General features: G+C 44.6%; 1 long non-coding RNA gene across 1 annotated transcript; it reads right to left on the bottom strand.

Moving 5' to 3' along the window:
* Window positions 1-9,110: 9,110 nt before the first annotated feature.
* Window positions 9,111-13,237, bottom strand: LOC140704092 (uncharacterized). Its single transcript, XR_012083213.2, has 3 exons — window positions 12,553-13,237; window positions 9,868-9,969; window positions 9,111-9,713 (listed from the first exon to the last, which is right to left on the bottom strand). It is a non-coding gene; the product is annotated as an uncharacterized LOC140704092 (long non-coding RNA).
* Window positions 13,238-15,624: the final 2,387 nt, after the last annotated feature.

Genomic DNA, 15,624 nt, shown 5'->3' with positions numbered 1-15,624 from the left:
TCCTTTGTTCTTGTACAATGTGATGATATTTGCATTCTTCATGACTTCAACAGGGATGTTATCCTTTCCAGGTGCTTTGCCAGAGGCGAGGGAATCCAAGGCCACTTTTATTTCTGCTACGGTTGGTTTGTTGTCCAACTCTTCCAAGACAGGCAGGCACTCAATATTTAATGCTTCATTGGTTACTACATTCTCTCTGGAATATATTTATTTATTTATTTTATTTATTTATTTTATTTCTATCCCGCCTATCTGATCATATTAGACCACTCTAGGCGGCTTACAGTAAAAACAACAATGTAATTTTAAAACTTTACAGCAGAAACTAAAATAAAAAAAAATAATAATAATAAAGAACAGAATAAGAAAAAAGATCGTCAAGGGTTTTCTGTTGGGAAGGCCCGCCTATACATCAATGTTTTTAGTTGTTTCTTAAAACTGCCCAGCGAGGGAGCCGCGCGAATCTCAGGGGGCAAGTTGTTCCAAAGGCGAGGAGCCACCGCCGAGAAGGCCCGGATTCTGGTCTTTTCCTTTCGGGCCTCTCTCGGCGTTAGGCTCCTCAGCCTTATCTCCTGGCTCGCGCGAGTGACACGGGTAGATCTAGATGGGAGAAGGCGTTCCGCCAAGTATCGAGGTCCTAAACCGTTTAGGGCTTTGTAAGTAAGCGTTAACACTTTGAAATCAATGCGGAATCGGATTGGCAGCCAATGCAATGCGGCCAGAGTGGGGGAGATATGTTGGTATCTTCTCAGCCCACTGAGTAGTCTGGCCGCCGCATTCTGCACCACCTGTAGTTTCCGCAGCAATCTCAAAGGTAGCCCCACGTAGAGCGCATTACAGTGGTCTAATCTCGAGACTACAAGCGCATGCACCAGAGTGGTGAGAGACCCCACATCAAGGTAGGGCCGCAGCTGGGCTATACGCCTGAGATGGAAAAAAGCGGAACGGACCACGGACGCCACCTGGGTCTCCATGGTGAGCGCCGGGTCAAGATGGACACCCAAGCTACGGACCCCATCCCTGGCGGGCAGGGTCACCCCCCCAAAAATGAGGGAGTTTCCCATGTCCCCAGGTGTGGGGGCGCCCACCCTCAGTACCTCTGTCTTGTCCGGGTTCAGCCTCAGCCCGTTCTCCTGCATCCATTCCTGTACAGCCTCCAGGCAACGCTGAAGGGACAGAACGGCATCTCCTGCAGTTGGAAAAAAGGAGATGTAGAGCTGTGTGTCATCCGCATATTGATGGCACTGCGCTCCACACCTCCTGATGACCCCTCCCAGCGGCCTCATGTAGATATTAAACAGCATTGGGGAGATGATCGACCCCTGTGGGACCCCACAATTAAGGCACCACGGGGCCGAAATATTCTCCCCAAGCTGTACTCTCTGGGGACGGTCCTCCAAGAAGGAACGGAGCCAAGCAAAGGCCCGGCCACCTATCCCCAACTCGGCGAGCCTCCCCAGGAGGATACCATGGTCAATGGTATCAAAGGCCGCTGAGATATCGAGGAGTACCAACAGAGACACTTTGCCCCTGTCGGCCTCCCTCAATAAGTCATCACACAGGGCGACCAATGCCGTTTCTGTCCCATGGCGCGGCCTGAAGCCCGACTGGAATGGATCCAGGGCATCTGTTTCATCCAGGAACGCCTGGAGCTGATCGGCCACCACCCTCTCGACTACCTTGCTTAAGAAAGAAACATTGGCGACGGGCCTATAGTTGCCAATTTCGTCCGCCGCCAAACTGGGTTTCTTTCTTATGGGCCTAATGAGTGTTTCCTTGAGGGCAGAGGGAAATCTACCCTCAAGGAAAGACCCATTAATTATTACAGTAGCCCATTCCGTTGTTGAGGGCCTGGCTGCCTTGATTAGCCAGGCCGGGCAGGGGTCCAAAGAGGAGGTGGTGGCACGACAGCGATCAAGCGTCCTGGCCACAGTGTCGGGCGATACGGGCTGAAAAGAGTCAAAAGACACCGGGCAAGACGGAGCGCTGGACATCCCAACTTGACTCACTGTATTCAAAAAAGGAGCGAGATCCCGGCGGATGGCCTCCACTTTGGATTTAAAAAATGCTGCAAATTGGTCCGGGGTAAGACTAGGGGGAGGCCTATCTCCCGGGCCAACTCCGGATAGGTCACGTACTATACGGAATAGTTCCGCCTGCTGGTTGGATGCCTCACTTATCCGGTTAGCGAGGTAAGTTCTACTGGCAGCCTTTACCTTAGACTGGTAAAGGTTAGTTGCGACCTTAACAGCTATACGATTGAAAACCGTCGGGTCCTTTCTCCATTTGCGCTCCAGCCGTCTCCTGACCCGCTTCGACACCCGAAGATCCTGGTTAAACCAGGGCGCCGGGCGATCTCTGCGGCGGAGAGGGCGTTTAGGTGCGATCGTGTCAATGGCATTAGTCGCGGCGGTGAGCCAGCCATCAACCAGGGTCTCGACAGGAGCGCCAGCCAGGTCAGTCGTAACCCCTCTCATGGCATCCTGGAATCCAATCGGATCCAGTAGCCTTCGAGGGCGGACCATGACAATAGATCCCTGCTCCCTGCGAGGGGGGAGGGCCATCTTGAGGAAGCATTTTATTAGGTGGTGATCCGACCATGACAAGGGGACCGACTCAAGGTCAGTCACCATCGGTCCACTCTCACTCCCATTGGTGGAAAAAACCAAATCTAATGTATGGCCGCCCACGTGCGTAGGGCCGTTGACATGTTGGGACATGTTCAAGAAGGCCATGGTCTCCAAGAACTCAAGAGCTGGTCCAGCGGGCTCTGCCCCCGCATGCACGTTGAAGTCCCCCAAGACCAATAATCTCGGGGAGCCCAGCAGTGCCGCGGAGACAAAGTCCACCAGCTCCGGTAGGGAAGTGGCTGGGTCGCGGGGAGCACGGTAACCCAGCAAGATCCCAATACCGTCCCTGGCCCCGATCCACACGTGGAGAGCCTCAAGACCTGGTTTTACCACCGAGGAGCGCCTAATTACTTCCAGGTTGGATTTATAAACGATGGCAACTCCCCCCCCCCCGACCCTCTAGTCTGCCCTGGTGTTGGACAGCATAACCGGGCGGGCAGATGAGAGCTAGAGGGGGACCCCCCTCTCCGCCAATCCATGTTTCGGTTATGCAGGCCAGGTCTGCATCTTCCTCCAGAATAAGATCATAAATTAGCTGGGTTTTGTTAGATACAGACCTGGCGTTCAACAACACCAGGCGTAGAGTAGAGGGTTGGCTGGTCTGACTACCTCGGCACTGGAGGTTGGTCTCCATCTCAGAACAAGGAACAGCCTTTAAACATCTGTCCCTTGTTCTTCTAACACGAGTAGGGAAGGAGCCAACGCCATATCGCCCTCTACCCGTGATGACAGAGATGTTTTGTGGCCCCCCGCTGGGAAGCCGGGCCCTCCAATCCATGACGAGAAGGAAAAATAGAAAGAAAAATAAAAAAGAACTAATAACTTAATATAATTAAAGAGAAAAAAGAATTATACAATACAACAATAAACTCAATACATCAATGAAACATGTAAACAACAGTATCAAACTTAATAATAATTAAGATAAGTAATCAAAAATAATAAACAATAAAGACAAAAATAATAATAACAAAACAAAATAAAATAATAAAAATATTAATCACAAACTAAATAATTAACCCCCACAAATAATAACTGGGAAAAACATTAATAACAATGAAACAATTACAATAGGCATCAATTATAATTATATCCAAATTAGAGAAATTCAATAAATTCAAATTATACAGTTTAAATAAATATAATATTGAAATTTAAAATATGCATTTACTTCAAATGGATTAAACAAAAAATAGAATGGGGCAAGCTAATAACCATAAACGAAGTAAAACAAAATAAGACAAAAAGCAACAAAATTAATATAGTGAAAAAGCAGAGAAAATAAACCCAAGCTTCTCCCCCCATATAATTAGTCCTGTCTTGCAGCACCCTAACAGCAGGTCTTATTTTCCTCAGAGTGGTTGTTGGGTATGAGTTCAAATTCATGGGGGCAATAACCCCCACCCAGACAGTCAGAGGTAGAGCTTGATATAGCATTGCAAGGAGGGAGAACAGGAAGAGAGCCACTGAAGACATGATACCTGTGCTGGCTCTCTCGGCATTATAGGGTCAAAAGGGAATTCCCCATTCAACCTTTCATATATAGCTCAGAGTAGTGCTGCACCCAGCGCTCCATCTGCTGTGCTCGGTCCTGGATGATCATGCTGTGAGGTCAGAGCAGAGAGTGAGCCATCCCCTTGCGAACAGGACACAAAACAGACGAAAGAAATAATAACAACAGGAAAAGAGACAGAAGCAGAATAGGGAAAAGAACAAGCAAGTGATACACGAGTTGAACAAAGTTGAAGCAATAGGTTCTGTTAATAAAAGTTCTTTTATTCAAAATAACGACTCATCTTTCACAGTTCAAGAAGGGGAACAGCCACAGGGAAAGTATGAACCTTCTTACACACACCTGTAGCAGACTTCAAGGGAGCAGATTTCTTCTGTATTGGACCTAAAGCCTGCTTGATACCATCATATATTCCCTTGATGTTACCTGTGTCCGCTGCTAACTGTATCTGAGAGCAGAGCTGGAGCCAATAATCGTTGGAACATCTCCTGGCAGCCTGTTGGACTTGGCTACAAGCAGCTTGAAGAGGTTGCAAGTTGTACCCGCTAGGACAGGCTTTGTATGCTGCTAGAGCTCTCCTCTTATCCTCTATGGCTGGCATCAACTCCACCGAATGGGCTTCGAACCAGTCAGCTGTCTTTTTGGTCTTTCCAAATGTGGACAAGACGGTGTTATAAACAGCATTCTTGAAATGTTCCCATTGTTCAGGTGCATTTGCCTCAGCCGGGCTTAGAAGGGTTTCCTCAAGCGCTTGGGCAAATTCCTCCACTTTTCTTTGATCACGAGTCTTGCTGATGTCAATATGTGGTCTTCCTTCCTTTTTCATGTGATAGTCTCTTTGTTTGCAATTTTATTCTACTACTGATCACTCCCTGCACAACATATTAATATAATGTGGATTATTGGGCTGAAGTGCTGGTATGTGCATCTCAGACTATCGGTGGATCAGATTGCCTCGTGTGATGTGCACGTTCTGACAAACTGCTACAGGTGCAGTTTGTCAGAACGTGCACATCGCACGAGGCAATCCAGAGCACAGAGTGCTGTCCTCTGAAGATGCCGGCCACAGAGACTGGCGAAACGTTAGGAAGAACAACTTTCAGAACATGGCCAAAGAGCCCGAAAAACCCACAACAACCATTAGATCCCGGCGGTGAAAGCCTTTGCGAATACATATGGGTGGCTTTTTCTTTTCTATAGATTGGTGTAATTTCCCTTTAAAGCTGGCCAGGTCAGGGGTCATGAGATATAAATTGAGGTGTCAACAGCAAAGAGAGAGGTAGGCAAGAATGCCAAGGCATGTGGGCCTCCGATTCAGCCAGTTTTCCTTCTACTCCCAGCAAAGGGCACTGCCAGTCTGTGACACTTAAAGTTCATTATTAACTAGCTCTATGGGATCATCATTGCCCCCAACAGCAGCCTTCATAAAAGCAGAAGGGACAAACCATGTCATAGGGAAATCTTCTGCCAAAATGTCATTCCCAGCCCATGTACTGTATGTCAAACATCATGCTTCTTTCTTTGCTCATGTTATCAGCACAGTGTCAGGTCCTATCACTGATCACTACCACCACTACCACCAGCAGGATGATTTTTGGCATGATTAGCCTGCGGCAATTTCACCTGGTGCTGTTCCCCTTGAGAGGTCTCTTTGCCCTACAGAAGGAAGTAAATCCTAATGCCTTTCCATAATATTTATTTCATTTCATTTTATTTAAAAACATATTCTGCCATATAGCTTATGGCTTCAGGGTGGCTGACAACAGTAGAAACAATATAAAGGCAATTCAGTTTAGAAGAATTGAAGAAATGCAAACCTGGTCCAAGAAATGCAAACCTCTATCACAGGAACTAATATCTGGATGACCTTCCTTCCCTAAAAATCACCCACTGATGCCTTCCCCCCATTACAAGCCTTCTCTATAGGATTCCCTTTGAGCCAGTTACCTCTTTACCTGCACAGCAGAAGACCAGCATCACGAAGCCAAGCAGAAAAGCGCTGTTCATCTTTTAGTTTCAGACGTCTGACCGCACAGGAGAGTAAGGCAGAAATGTGTGGAGACAGGCATGTGAGGTCAATTTATTTTCTACCCTGAACAGATGTTGAGCAAGGAGTGGGAGTGGGAGTGGGAGTGGGAGTGGGGGGGGGTCATATGTTCTTCTCACAAAAGGCACGGTGTATCTAAACAGGCTCCCCCTTTTCTGGAAGAAAGACGTTTTACTGGAAACATGGTCATGATGATGAGCTGGACAATTGCCGCTATTCTAATACATGGGAACACCTGTTGCAAAACATATTTTGAAATCTTTTTTTTTTTTTAAACCAAATCCCCTGTAACAAAAAAACAGTAGCAAATATTGTTCTATTTTCATTAAGTGTGGCTCTGGATGAGATGTTAGACAAAAATCCAAAATTTTACTAGCTTCTTGTATTTCCTCAAAACCTTGTGTTTTCTTCCCTGTGTTAGGGCATATTTTTTTCCACTGCCCACGTGACGTGGGCCATCATAGATGTGCAATCACAGAAATGTAGAATAATTGGGTCGGAAGGGGCCTACAAGGCCATCCAGGACAAACCCCTGCTCAATGCAGGAATCCAGATCACAAAAGAGATAACATATGGTGGTCCCGTTTTCTCTGGAATGCCTGCCTTAATCAGGAGAGAGCAGGTGTTAGACGCTTAGACAGGATGCTTGATTCCCTCAAGTGTCCTACAGAGACTTATAGACCGCCTGGGAAACGGCCTGTTTGAACTCCTGTCCTCTGAAGATGCCGGCCACAGAGACTGGCAAAGCGTTAGGAAAAAAAACCTCCAGAACATGTCCAAACAGCCTGAAAAACCTAGAACAACCATCATATCAATGTTCATTTGCATATCAAAGTCTGGCAACATCAGCTTATTTCCCTATCAGACTTCTGTTTATCTACATTGCTTATACACTCCATATGAACAAAGGCACTGTGAAGTTCTCGTAATATCCAAAAGTCTTATTGTTATGAAGAGAACTGTAGGCACAAAACTGAAAACGTATTTTTTTTAAAGGAACACAAATTGCAGGCAAATACTTCAGAATACAGGAGCTTTCTAGCCTATAAAAACAGTTTTAAAGAGCAAAAGACAGATGATGCATCTCTTAAAATATTAAAGCTCTTAAAAATAAAATTATATTAAGTAAAAAAAAGCATTACAACTTTCAATAAAAGACATGCGAGGGTATTTGATCTTTTAAAATTAAAAACATATAAATCAAAAAGGATTTCTTAGCCTCTAAACATGTTAAAAGCAGGGTTATCAGTAACTGACATTAGTCTCAGGCAGGCTGGAAAGAGAAATCTCTCCATATTCTTTTTTTTTAATTTAGGAGTTTGATTTTTTTTTGCCTTTATTTGCTTGCTTGCTTATCTTCCTGTTTGAGATACAGAGAGGGGTCTTTGTGTGTGTGGATTTGTGGTTGTAATTAGGTTTTGTGTTTTTAATTGTGTTTCTTTTTACAGTTTTTTCCCCTCTGTGTGTTTCCTTAAAATGGTTGTTGTTGTTTGGTCGTTAAGTCGTGTCCGACTCTTCGTGACCCCATGGACCAGAGCATGCCAGGCCCTCAGGGAGGCTGCTGGTCAGTCACCACATAAACAGAACATACAGATATGTATTTCTTTTATGTTGTTAGCCGCCTAGAGTGGTCCTCACACGACCAGATAGGCGGGATATAAATAAATAAATAAATAAATAAATAAATAAATAAATAAATAAATAAATAAATAAATAAATAAATAAATAAATAAATAAATAAATAAATAAATAAATAAATAAATATCCTTTGATTTGACACCTCTCAGCTCTCCTGGTCTTCTTAACTAAAAATTGTCCTCCACTTTCAGAGCCACTGGCTGGAATTCAAGTGAAAATGTGCACCAGCTTAGGTTCACTGGTGTACATCTTGGTGGTGGATCACCACAAATTAAGGAGTCAGGATAGGCATTAGCTGCTACACACCAAGGCATATGGCTGATGTGGAACAGCAAATGCCTGCACTAACTTCTAAACCAGGGGCAGTTGGCTCTGGATAGTTAAGTATTGGCATTATCACCAATGTATCTTTTCATATTAGTTGTGTTCAGTACAATGAATTACTCCTTCCTATACTCCAAAATGGAGGCAGTGACAGATTTTACTTTCTTGGGCTCCATGATCACTGCAGATGGAGACAGCAGCCCCGAAATTAAAAGACGCCTACTTCTTGGGAGGAAAGTGATGACAAACCTTGACAGCATCCTTAAAAGCAGAGACATCACCTTGCCAACATAAGTCCGCATAGTCAAAGCTATGGTTTTCCCTGTAGTGATGTACGGAAGTGAGAGCTGGACCATAAAGAAAGCTGACCACCGAAGAATTGATGCTTTTGAACTGTGGTGCTGGAGGAGGCTCTTCAGAGTCCCCTGGATTGCAAGGAGAACAAACCTATCAATTCTAAAGGAAATCAACCCGGAGTGCTCACTGGAAGGACAGATCCTGAAGCTGAGCCTCCAATACTTTGGCCATCTCATGAGAAGAGAAGACTCCTTGGAAAAGACCTTGATGTTAGCAAAATGTGAAGGCAAGAGGAGAAGGGGACGACAGAGGATGAGATGGTTGGACAATGTCATCGAAGCCACCAGAATGAATTTGACACAACTCCGGGAGGCGGTGGAAGACAGGAGAGCCTGGCGTGCTCTGGTCCATGGGGTCACGAAGAGTCGGGCACGACTAAACGACTAAACAATAACAAATACTCCAAAATGTGGGTGATCACAGACCAAAGGAAGGCTAATTGCCTTAGAGAAAGTACAAGGGAGTCAACAACAGATGTCCGAGACAGAGGAGTCTCAAGGCAACGTCCTGAGAACTCTTTTTATTGACTTAGCATGAGTTACATAGTATGTTGTTAGAATTCAGATAGGATACTAATCGCAACCAGGATTGGCTGAGGAAACTCTTTGATCTTATGCTCTACCTGTAAGCGAAAGGGCAGAAGGAGGGGTTACCCCGCCTGCTGGCAGCTGCCACTTCCTGCCAGGAGTGTACCCACGTCACTGGAACAGAATGCAGCTACAACCTTTAAGCAGAGGTTTCCCACACAAAAGGTTTAGCAAGAACATGCTCGAATGGACAGCAGCACTCAAGAATACTAGCGGAGGACACACCGTTTGAACTTGCATCTACAGAGTCTAGAATTATAACTTTTTAGAACCGCAGCACCATGGAAGCAAAGAAATTTAGAGATCTATAGTCTCACTAGAGGTTGTGTGAGGCATCAGAATTGTGTATTTTCTTGAATGGAATATGGGTGCGTCAGGCAAGAGTGATATTCGGGGCAGCCTATATCCTGTTTTGTTTAATTGCTGATCCTTTAGGAATTAATAGAGTTGATGCCATCAATGGAATCTGGGTGGTTTCACAGCATTGCACTCATCCGAATTGCAGCAAGTGATTCTTTTTAGGGAAACCCTATGTCCGTTATGAAATCTTGGTTCCGTGGTGTTGCATTTAGTATTGTCATCAGTGCAGCCTGCTTTCCAGATCGCCAACTTGCCCCCTAGATGAGAAAAATCAGCAATGTTAAATGGGAGGTTCAGAAGAGCAGTGACAGAAGCATGGGAGAAGAAGAGGGTAATATCAACTGGAACGAATTAAGGAAGGAATATCCCAAACCACTTTAAGCCCACTGCTGTGGGATTTAGGGAACTTACGGACATAAACTGCTTCCGAGAAGCACTGGTTCTTTCCACAAGTGTAGCAATCCTTGATTTCATTCCCCAGGGATGTATCCAAACGGCACCAAAGACCCTGGGCTGAGAAAGAAAAGAGAACGCTCGTTTGGCCTTGCAAACATCTACATGATAGCCACAAACGGATGCCGGAACAACAACATCCTAGGTCTCACTGTGGAAACACATGCCCAATACTTAGATTATATTTCACACTTCAAAGAAAATCCTTTTAGTGAACAAACAACATAAGCTGGGAGAAGTTGGATACCAACTCTTGCAGAAACAAAAATAAGTCACTGGATAAATACTAGAACATGGCAAGAAGAAGCTAGGAAGCTGGGAGAGCTACTGAAGGGGGGTGGTGGAAAACAACCATTGAAACAAAAGGACATTGTCTGCAAATATAGCCTCCCACCAAACAGCATACCTGACTGCTCCAGGCAGGGAAGACCAATCAATGCGTAATAAATAAAAAACTATTAATGGGATATTCAGAGTGAATCCAATGAACTTTCCACTGCCTCCATATTGGCAGAACAAGAGGAAGCCATCAAAAGATGTAGGAATGGTGAAGCGGCAGGACTGAATGACATTGGGAGTGAGCAAATTAAGCATTTTGGGCAAAATACAAAAGAATGGCTCCTTCAACTCTTTTCAATAACCACGGGGCAAATAAACAAGTTCTAAAAGTACGGCAGAACATGAAAAAATTGTTATTGTATGAAGAGGTATAGTAAGGTACAGGTAAAGGTTCCCCTTGACATTTAGTCCAGTCGTGTCTGACTTTAGGGCTCGGTGCTCATCCCCGTTTCCAAGCCATAGAGTCAGCATTTTGTCTGTAGACAGTTTCCGTGGTCACGTGGTCAGCACGACTAGACATGGAATGCTGTTACCTTCCCACCGAGGTGGTACCTATTTATCTACTCGCATTTTTACATGCTTTCGAACTGCTAGGTTGGCAGGAGCTGGGACAAGTGATGGGAGCTCCCTCCTTCGCTTGGATTCGATTTTACGACTGCTGTTCTTCTGACCTTGCAAGCACAGACGCTTCTGCGGTTTAACCCACTGCGAGGTATACTAGGATAAAGTAATTGGTATAGAAAGAGCCTCGTGGTGCAGTGGTTAAACAGCTCAGATTCAATCCCAGGGAGCCAGTTTAATGTTCATTCAGCCTTCCATCCTTCCGAGGTCAGTAAATTAAGTACCCAGCTTGCTAGGGGGGAAATGTGTAGCCTGCATAATTAAATTGTAAACTACCGAGAGAGTGCCTTAAGCTCTATGGGACAGTATATTAGCAGCATACTTTGCTTTTTAAAGAAAAATAAAAACAAGCAAAAAATCACGAGATCCCCGAAGTTCCAAGCCAGTCGCCCTACTATGCCACTTGTGCAAAGTGAAAGAATGATACTAAATCATCTCATAAAACTGAACCTCTTCTAATTCCAGAATAGGCAGGCTTTATACCTGGCAACAGTCGTATAGCTCGAATCTTAAATCTAAGACAGCATACAGAAGATAGTTTTGAAACACCTAAAATAACTGGACCAGCATTTGTTGACCTTACAGTGGCACATGATCCTCTCCATCATCAATCGCTGCTTTAAAAAATTCGACCTCCTTACTAAACCTCATAGACTGATAGACATGGTCCCCATTCTACTTCAAAACTGAAGAGTCTGTTGTATTTCAAGACAGGCACAGGCACTAGAGAAATTGAAGGAAAACTTTCCCATAGGGTAGCATCCCTAACATTAGAAGACTTTATTTCAGCAATAGAATATATTTTCTTATATTACAGAAAAACTAAAGAAACAAAAACAAAAACAAACCTTTAAAACAGATCTGTGCTTTCCACTTAAAGAACAGAGCAGCAGAGAAGTTCCAGGTTAGTAGGGAAAGCAAGATTTTGGAACATCGCCCTACCCTTACATATTTGGGTATCACTCCAGATCAATCTTTGACTTAGAATAACATCATCTAAACACCAAACAGATAGTTGCAGCCAGAAATAACATACATAGGACACTGCCTGGGTCAGACTGGGGTGTACACTCACAAGAACAACAGCTTTGTCCCTGTGCTACTCCATAGCACAATATGCTATTGCTGTATGGTATAAATCAGAACATGCCAAACAAGTAGATGTAGCTCTTCATTAATGATGCAAGGTTATCACTAGCTGCCTGAAATCCACCCCAATTTTTATAATCTATTACTAGGTTGGCATTGTCTCTCAGGGGGGCTAGCAAATACCAAAGAAAATAAAATTAGAGATTGTGTAACCCCTAACCCATCCACTTCATGAGCACCACCCCCTTAGATAGCTGTTAATAGCTTTTTAATGCTAGAGAGAGGTGCATGTGTGTGTGTGTGGGGGGTGTTGATCGACAAATGCGGCTAACTAATTTGGCTGGCTTTAGGTATTTTGCCTCTTGACTTGAGGGGATAGTGTTTCCTGCTCCACCTCAGGCGGCTTAGTCACTTCTGCCAACTTTCCCCTAGAAGAACCTCTCAATTTGTCATTTCCCCCTTTATTACGCTAATGCAATCCTCTGTCAAGGGCATTAATGTCTGAATGAACGTCCTACCCAAAAATGACCCACTGAGACCTTCCCGATTATGATCTTCTCTATAGGCTTCCCCTTGAGCCAGTTTCCTCTTTACCTGCAGAGCAGAAGACCAGCATCACAAAGCAGAGCAGAAAAGCGCGGTTCATCTTTGGGTTTCTGAGTTCTGACCACAGAGGAGAACCAGGACGAACTGTGTCGAGATGAAATGTGAGGTCAATTTATTCATTATCCAGAGGATGAGCAAGGAATAAGAGTGGGTGTTCAGGGAGGTGTCATTATGTTCTTCTGGCAAAAAATATGATGTATCTAAATATGAAGTCCCAGTTCTAGATGAAAGAAGGTCTTCTAGAAACAGTGTCATGATGGCAACACAGACATTTGGTGATATCTCAGGAACACGTGTTGCAAAACGTTTTGGAATCCTTTTCCATGCAGGCAGGCATTTCACACTTCCAAACTTCCATTTGCCCAAGTGCTCAGAGCACAAGTCCAAATTAATTAATCCCATCCCATTAATTCTGTCCCACTAAACGTGATGCTGATATTCTCCACTCACCACTCACTCTTTCAAAGTTCAGGCCATCTTCGCTTCCCAGGCTCCCACCGATCCCCTCCCTTTTATTCTTTCTTCCACACAAAGGGACATGCCCTCTTCGTCCCCATACTCATCTGGGTGTTCTCTCTCTCCTACTGAAACCTTGTTTTGACAGGGCTTCCCCCCCTCCCCAAACATGAACAACTTAAAGGAAGGTATTTTCCAAGAAGCTCTTTGGCAAATCTGGTTTCTTTGTTTTGAGCCATTCCCAACTAGCCTGAATTAGCTGAGAAAATCATCCTTACGTTCTGCTAAAGCCACATCACTCGCTCACACTTATAAGCTCAGGGACATCAGCTCCAAAGGGGGCAACTAGACTGACATATAATATAGGAAATGCTCCAGAAATGGGATAATCGTATTCACATTATTTTATGTTGATTACATGACATAGAAATCAATGCAAATTAGACTGGAGCTCCCTCTTCCCCCATCCATAGTCCTTCAATCAACAGTACAATAATCACATCTAGTCCACTCTCTGAAGGAAAGTACAGAACTTGATTGGTTACATCAGCAGTTAATTTCTGGCCCGACACTGGCACTGGATCCACCCCCCCCCCCCTCTGCAGTTTGATGAGGACCAGGAGCAGCAGTCCTTTGGAGACCGCATGGGCAGGCACCACTGTATGGCTCCTTGCCACCTGGGAACAGAATTGGCCCTTCAGCCCCCGACTGGTCAATCTTAGATTATCTTAATAGTATGGCCAAGTCCCCTTCCTCGAATAGCACATCCCACTAGTGCAGTGCTCTTCCTAGCTTGTCCTTTTTTGAACTGACCACCAGCTCCTCCGCCTGATTGCACCAAAGAAGACAAGCATGTAGACCGGACAGAGCAATTGGGACTCCTATTCGGACCAGCATATTTTGCCCAGATGCTTCAACAGTGCACATGGTATTCAAAAGGCAGTAAGGCTCCATCTACCTTCATCCCTTGGAGAAACCTGTTCCCAGCCAACTATGGCCTGTTAAATAAAAAATGAACCACAGGCGTCAGTGCGGCCCTGCACCTGGCTGAAGAAGAAAAATAGTGCTGCCAGGTGTACGTGCATTGTTTTGGGCGTGGGGCCCTTTGTCTGAAGATACCTACAGTACTATCTCTAGGCTCATAGAGGAGGCTGTGATACCATATCTAGAGTATCACTGCGTCCGTGGTGAGCCAAGAGACAGTAGGATCCTTGCTAGGAAAAAAGACCAGAATGTTCCCTATGTGTAAGCCTGCCAAGCCTACTAGGGCCAGCCTGCGTACCAGCTGTGTAACCCTTTTGGGTCACTCTCTGCTGACCACCTTGGCCCCTGCCTGGTTGTCATATGACCACCTAACTTTTTAAACTTCAATGCCTTCTGCCAGAGCTTAACTGCTACTGCAATGAGGAAGAGCTCAAGGAAAGTCAAATTCTTGGGAATACTGGTCCCTGACCATTGCTGAGATCACCTCTGTGCATACAACCCTCCACCATGTGTGGGGCCCTTACATGACCAGCCAAAATTTATCATTATTTGTAAAATCAAACTTAAACTTGGACAAGAAACAAACATAACTACCCAAAGGTTATCATACTTTGAGATGTACCGTAAAAAAGGATGTATATGAGAATTTTTTTTTTTTTGAAAAAATCTTGTTTGATGTTGGGTCCTGTTCAGAATAGTGTTTTCTTTCTTTCTTTCTTTCTTTCTTTCTTTTTCTTTCTTTCTTTCTTTCTTTCTTTCTTTCTTTCTTTCTTTCTTTCTTTCTTTCTTTCTTTCTTTCTTTCTAAGGCAGTGTGGCCTTAAGCAAGCTGCATAGTCCCAGAATGTCTCCCACAAAAAAGGGGGGGGAGGAGGAATGGTAACCCACATCTGTGTATTCTTATCTAAAATCCCTGGAAAGGGTTGCCACAAATTTTTATTACAGAGAAAATCAAGAATTTAGATAAAGAAGATCTATTGAATTGTGTTATCTTTCTTTTTCTGTACAACCCTTAAGACCATGTTATTTGGCCAGACCGGGGAGACAGATCTGCCCCAACATGCCTAACCGCACAGCCCCTTCGCGCATGCACATGAACGTGCGTGCACACCCCACGAGCAGACTCACCCCTTTGCGTATGTGCATGAGTGCCTGTGCACCCGTGCAAGCGAGCACCGCCCCTTTGCGCATGTATGCAAGCACGGGGTGTGTGCTCTGCTCCCCTGCGCATAGACCCTGCCCCACACAACCAGTCTGTGGTGTCAAAATGGGTGGGGACCACTTCTCCAGATAACCATCTGAAAGCTCCATCCCATAAACACCTGTCTGCCTTCTATTCGACAGAATATGTGGTAAAATTCTGAATTAAAATTATAACAATAAAAACTTCCAGCTACATAGCAGAGGAAAGTCCAGACAGAGGCCTATAGAGCAGATTAATATTTGACAAGTCTACCCCAAATAGGCCACTCCTTATTGTATAGTTAGTTTAATTAAATTTATCTCTTTTTACTTATAAATCTATTGAACCCTGACGTTGGCAAACTGATTTCCTCTGACACTGAACCCTGACAGAACCCTGACTGAGGTAAAAAGAAAAGGAATCTGAGGTAGAGAGGGAA

This window comes from Pogona vitticeps, chromosome 2 (genome assembly GCF_051106095.1).
Source record: "Pogona vitticeps strain Pit_001003342236 chromosome 2, PviZW2.1, whole genome shotgun sequence".
Taxonomy (NCBI): Eukaryota; Metazoa; Chordata; class Lepidosauria; order Squamata; family Agamidae; genus Pogona; species Pogona vitticeps.
This window is presented reverse-complemented; position numbering and strand designations above follow the sequence as displayed.